We start from the raw sequence: 5926 nt of genomic DNA, 5'->3' as shown, positions 1-5926 counted from the left end.
TGTCTCATGTTATTGTGACCTACAATCTATCTATGGGGACACTCCAGGGGAGCTCTGGGTCCTAAATCTACTAATTTCACATTTAGAAAGACCCAGGCATTACAACAATGCTGAATTGATATGCAGAACATTCAGATAATTTTAAACACTTGAATCATTGTCCTCAGATGTAAAAAGATCAGGGCTTTCTTCAAGCACGCATTGTGCAAATGCACTGGGTGTGTCACATTACACTGAAGGGATGTTTGCTGAAATGCAACTGGCCCATGGAAGTGGTAGTTGATTAAGTGGAAAATAAAGAGCCTTGGTCACAATGACATTTATAAACCACGCACAAAATTTAAACTGAGATTTACAGCAAACTTTTCTGGTCAGTTTTTTCTATGCTGATAGAAAACAGGGTAATAAAACAGACTATGGAAGTTAGTTTCTTGCATGAGTTACAACCTTCTTATGAAATTTCGCTCAATCACCTAGCTTCTGGCTTTAGCAATACAGTATCACTTAACCCAATCCTAATAAAGAGTCCAGACAAAGCTGCAGTCTAATAATGCCATCATGTTAAATAGTTCCTCAGTGCCTTAGTATCTGCAGTCCTGGATGACTTAATAGCATGGCCTAACTCTGTTCAGACATTATAGCTGAATAGGTAATCATATGGAAACTTTGCAGACAAGTTTCCAGTTGAGGGCAAAGACTCAACCCAGATCAGACAAACAACCTGTAAATTCTGTATGAGAGATTTTGGGCATCTTCTTACCATCTCCTTTACTCAAATCTCACTGAAGTGCCATTTCCTAGAGACAGGTCATTACAAGCAAATATTCCCTATGAGTTTCTGGACATGGACCAATGAGCTCTGGAGGCCCTTGCAGCTGCTGCTCTATAGGACATGGCCAAGCCCACCTTCCCAGCCCTTCACCAGCAGCTTAAGTGAGCAGGGCAGCCGGGGGACTAGGGAGGAGAGGCAGAAGCACACAATTTCCCCTTCTGCCCTGCCAGAGGATGGTAAGAAAGAGGAGGTCAGACACCTAGAGAGCAAAGTGTCAGACTGCCTCGGCAAGATTCACCAGACCTTCCAGAACCCCTATTAATGCAATAAAGTCATTTTGGGGAGGGTTAAAAAAAATTCAAATCACTGCCACAGTGGATGCTTAAAATTACATCCTATGAGTTCGATTGAATACAAAGTATGTACAGGTTCTCCACTGAGAAAACTGAATGTATTTATCTTTTTAATTGAATCTAGCCATATAAAATGATCCTGTTAAGTAGATTAGAAATCTGATGTACTGGGGCCTCATGTGGTTTGCCTTTAATATTTGTGCATTCAATTACTGTTTTTGAAAAGCAGGAATTACTCATTGCAAGCCTAATGCTATATTTATTCAGGATTTAGGCCTATTTTAAGATTAGATTTGACTTAATTGTACCAAACTATCAGCAATGTTGGAGTCAGACTACTGAAACTCATTATCATATATCTGCCTGATATCTGCATTCTGCAAATCTGTGAAGAAGAAAAAAAGTACATGTCCTTTTGCTACTGCTGGAATAAAACTACATGTCTGGGGAGTCTGAAAAGCAGTTTTATCCAGATACTCCAGTAAAGTATTTATTTTTTGATGGAAAAGTTAAAACATGAAAACTGTTCTAATAAAAAAAAAAGTGTATGACAGTTTCCCTACATAATTCATAGGAAAAAATTAACTGTAGTATCAAGAAGCTATTACAAGATTCGACATTATGGACAAGGAGTGCTATCAACTGCTGCACACAACATGCATTCAGAGGAGGTGAATAGTCAGTCACTCCTACTCTTTTCCTTGCAAGAGATTCACCGACATCTCAGCTAGATCTGCAGAAGGAAGGGCTGCAGTTGTAGCGCTTACAGCAGCTCTGCAGAGATCAACCAGACACTGCCCACATCAAAGACAGAGAACAGCCCCCTCCTCTCACCACCTCCTTCAGCTCCACCAGTAGTTCTTTCACAACAGCAGTGCCCCTCTCAGCTCTTGCAAGACAAGGAAGCAACTTTAAAAGGCTAAAGGAAACATAGTCAAAGGGCCTTCAGATTTCTATTACAGTGTCACTATTTCTGCATTTATGCCTTAAATGTCAACAGCAAATTACATCTATATGCTTGCTTTCCAAATCACTTATTATCAATTTTCTTTGTTTAATCCATTAGCTAAGAAAGCATATGTATGGACACCTACTTACATTATTTCCAGCCTACCTCTCCCTCCCTCACATTGCGATTCCCGGGGAGATTCCCATCCCAGTTTTTGGAAAAGCCTTCTTACGCATCATGTTTAAGCTCCGGCAGAACTCCTAGCCTTGACCTTCTTCTAGGTGAAAGGTACTACAGAACTTCAGCACAGTTGCATGTGGTTCTAACTCTGGAGCTTTGCTGATTATATAATTTGCCTAATGAAACTGAAGTGTTACTTTAATTTGTCAAATGATATTAAAGAACAAGGACAGAAGCTGCAAGGAAAAGATACAATTCCTAGGAAAATATTTGCTTTTATCAGTCAGTAAAACAATGCTGTAAATCTGCACTGTATTTGTCATGGGGAAAAAAAAAAGATGATAGTTACGAAGAGTCTAATTGTGTTTCCTACATGTACAAAATTAACATTACTTGTAAAATCAGTGTTTTGCATAGATAAGAGCATGAATTAACAGTCACCATAGTTTTCAATGCAAGACAATGTATGCTTTTATAATATAGAATAAAACCTAATATAGCATAAAAGCCTTAGACGCTAAAAAAAAAATAATCCATAAATATATAGTGATAGACACTCTGAACTTATGTATCAAAGGTGAGTGATGAAGCAAGACAGCAAGGTTCAGACCTTACTGGTGACAACTATAATACTGTTATGCATCAAATTGAATCCCTTTCAAAAGAAAAAAATCATACCCCAAGCTTCAAATTTAGACTTTTTTTTAAAATATATTTTTCTGAGGAATTGCGTACTTGCACTTAAGTTCTATAAAAGAAACTAAGTAGGCAATCCTTCATTTATAGCATACAGACAGTACTATGCAGAGTAATTAAAAATAAGAAGAAAAGGCATATAATATATCCTTTTGTCCCCTAATATACCATGCCAAGGAACTCCTCAGTTTAATTATACAAATATGGCATTTTTCAGAAAATGTTTGTAATATAGATCAAAGATGCAATTGTTTCTACTATTATTTGGTTTGAAAAAAGAAAAGAGAAAAATCAACTTTGAGGTGCTAATTTCAACCTTACACAGAACAGACAATGCCTAAGAGTCCAGAGACTCCATTACAAGGTGGTTGCTTATCAAGAAAGAAGTATTCTAAAAATGTAGGCCTCAAATGGTTTGTTTTGATTTTGAAATAGACAATCTGTCTGAAATTCTAGCCAGACACCGAAGCGGAGCTGAAAAAACCTTGCCTTTAGGATTTATCTTATAGGCAAAATAAATGTTTATTGTGGAATAGTTCTATAAGGTATACATGAGTCATTTTTAACCACAGTATTTCCCAGATAAACACAACTGCTGTGTTTATAATGAAAATTAATTCAGCTACATAGATAGCTTAGTTCATAAAGCATCTGACAGAATGGAAGAGGTATTTGACAAGCCCTAACTGGTACTTTGTCTCTAATCTTTCAGGCATTTTTTCGCTTGTGAAAGGAAAAGCAATTACAAGTATATGTAGAAAGAGAAAACTGCTTGGAAACAAAATCCTTTCCTCCAAAAGCAGAGTGCAGTTGCACAGGGATCAGGGAATGAAATCAGATAGAAAAAACCTGCTTACTCCTGTAATCAAATCACCATGTAGTTAATATTGGGTCCAGTGGTGCCACTTTCATATATATTATGAACTAATCTCACCCTTTATTTGACAAATTCTGTTTGACACAACAGAGGTTCAAATCACACAGGTGTTCATTTTCCAGGTGTTTCTCATATATTTCCATTACCTAATTACTCATTGACCTCATTCAGTGAGACTCCTGGAGTTATCACTCCCGTTCCTCTGAGCTCTTTACAAAACCTACCCTGTATTTTCCTCTTTACACACAAGGAACAGTATCAAGGGTCAGAAGTAGATGACACTGAAGCAGTTGGCACAGAAGTAACTGGCACCTGAGCCTCTCTGCACTCAAAAGGAGCACGATGAAGAAACTAGGAAGAGAAACACCAATTTGAACATGTTCCTATGGTCCCTAAACTTTAAAAATGATCTGGATTTTAAGGAGAAGTTTGAAGGAAAAGCAGGTAGCTAACATGTCGAGACAAAGAAAGGAGTTGCTGCTAATGACCTTGACTTTTACTGCTTAGTAAGCTAATTACGTTTTAAAAAAAAAAAACAGAGCAGAGGAAATTAGAAGGCGTGTTGATGTTTCTATTCCTTCTGAATCAAAACAGTAGCCAGCATGATGTAGGAAAGCCCCTTCAGGTTACATACACTGAGAAAGCTATTGTATATAGCATACAAGGAAAGCCAAACAAACGTTCTAAGTATATTTTGTTTTAATAGCCAAAGGCTATCCCTACTTTGGCCATGCCCTCACACATTATTCTCTGTAAAGCAGAAACCCACCTTTCATGTCAGATCCTAAAAGAATATTATAGCTAAACATGCAGTTGAAGTGAAGAAAAGAAATTACCTCCTGGAGCCCAACGTGTTGATAATCTTGGAGTGGGTAATAAAACTCTCGCAACATGCAACCTTTCTATTAGCTTTCAAGAAGCGAGCTTTCAAAAAGTCTCTTGGAAGGAGGTATTTTCAGAATTTGTATCACAAATCTACTAGTTAGTATTCATGGTTTCTGGTAAAAAGCTATTTGCCAGTTAATATCCCCAAAACATGACTTCTGGAGCTTTGCAAGAATTATGGAAACTCTGCTGAAACAGTCTTGGGCTCACAAGTAGCAAAAACCGGCAGCTGACACAGCTACTGCTACACACACACCCCCGGGGGGACAGCAGGGCTCCTGAAAAGCTGTATAGTCTAATATGTATAGGCAGCACATGCCTACCCATCACTACTTGTATCCTATCCTTGTGGTGTGGGCATGAAACCACTCCTCTAACAGAAAAAACCCTGATGGTATTCTTTTGCTAAAGTCTGGTGGAAAAGATGGAAATAATCTAGACAAGTGATTAATTTTAAATTAGAAAAAATTTAAATTAGAAAAGCATAACCCCTTTGGGATGGGAGAAAAACAAGTGGTGTTTTCAGCACCAGTTTAGTGGTATGATTCCAATCTACTAATCCTATTTACCTCCAGAAAAACCTACATCCTGATGGCGCAGTAGCCTGGACACCCACACTCTATAGTATGCTGTGACCAGACCAGAGATCCTCATGCATTCAAGGCTATGCCTGCCTGCCACAGCTAATGGCCATAGCTAATACCATGGGCAATAATTTAATTACATTGAGAACAGAAAATTCAGAGTGCAACAGCTCCCATTCTCATGCCCAGCACTTATCTCAGACACAAAATCACCACCAAGGACCATACCTGCACAAGGAGATCTATTGCTGCAAACCTGTGTATCTGAACTTGGCACTAGCACAGCAGCACTCTGTGCTGAACACACAAACAAAAACTGTCAGCTACATAAAACACAACAGAAACGTCTCAATTTCTTGACCCAAGGGAAAAAGCAGAGAAGAGGGTTTCAGCTGCTGTAAGTTGCCCCCAGGAGCAGCAGAAGGCGAGTAGAACCAGATCTACGCTGCCCTTGATTTGGCACACCAAGAGACTCCCTCTGGCAGGTCTGCTGGACCCTCTGACTCCTCTATGCACTCCAGTGAGCAAGCTGTGCAGATTTTTCAAGTTACAAAAACCATGTCCAAGTTTGCCAAAACCAATGACCTACATTTAAGAGTAAGTAAAAGAGCTCTTAAAAAAAAAAAAGGG

This window comes from Calidris pugnax, unplaced genomic scaffold, assembly GCF_001431845.1.
Source record: "Calidris pugnax isolate Ruff unplaced genomic scaffold, ASM143184v1 scaffold103, whole genome shotgun sequence".
NCBI lineage: Eukaryota > Metazoa > Chordata > Aves > Charadriiformes > Scolopacidae > Calidris > Calidris pugnax.
Note: the sequence above shows the minus strand (reverse complement) of the source record.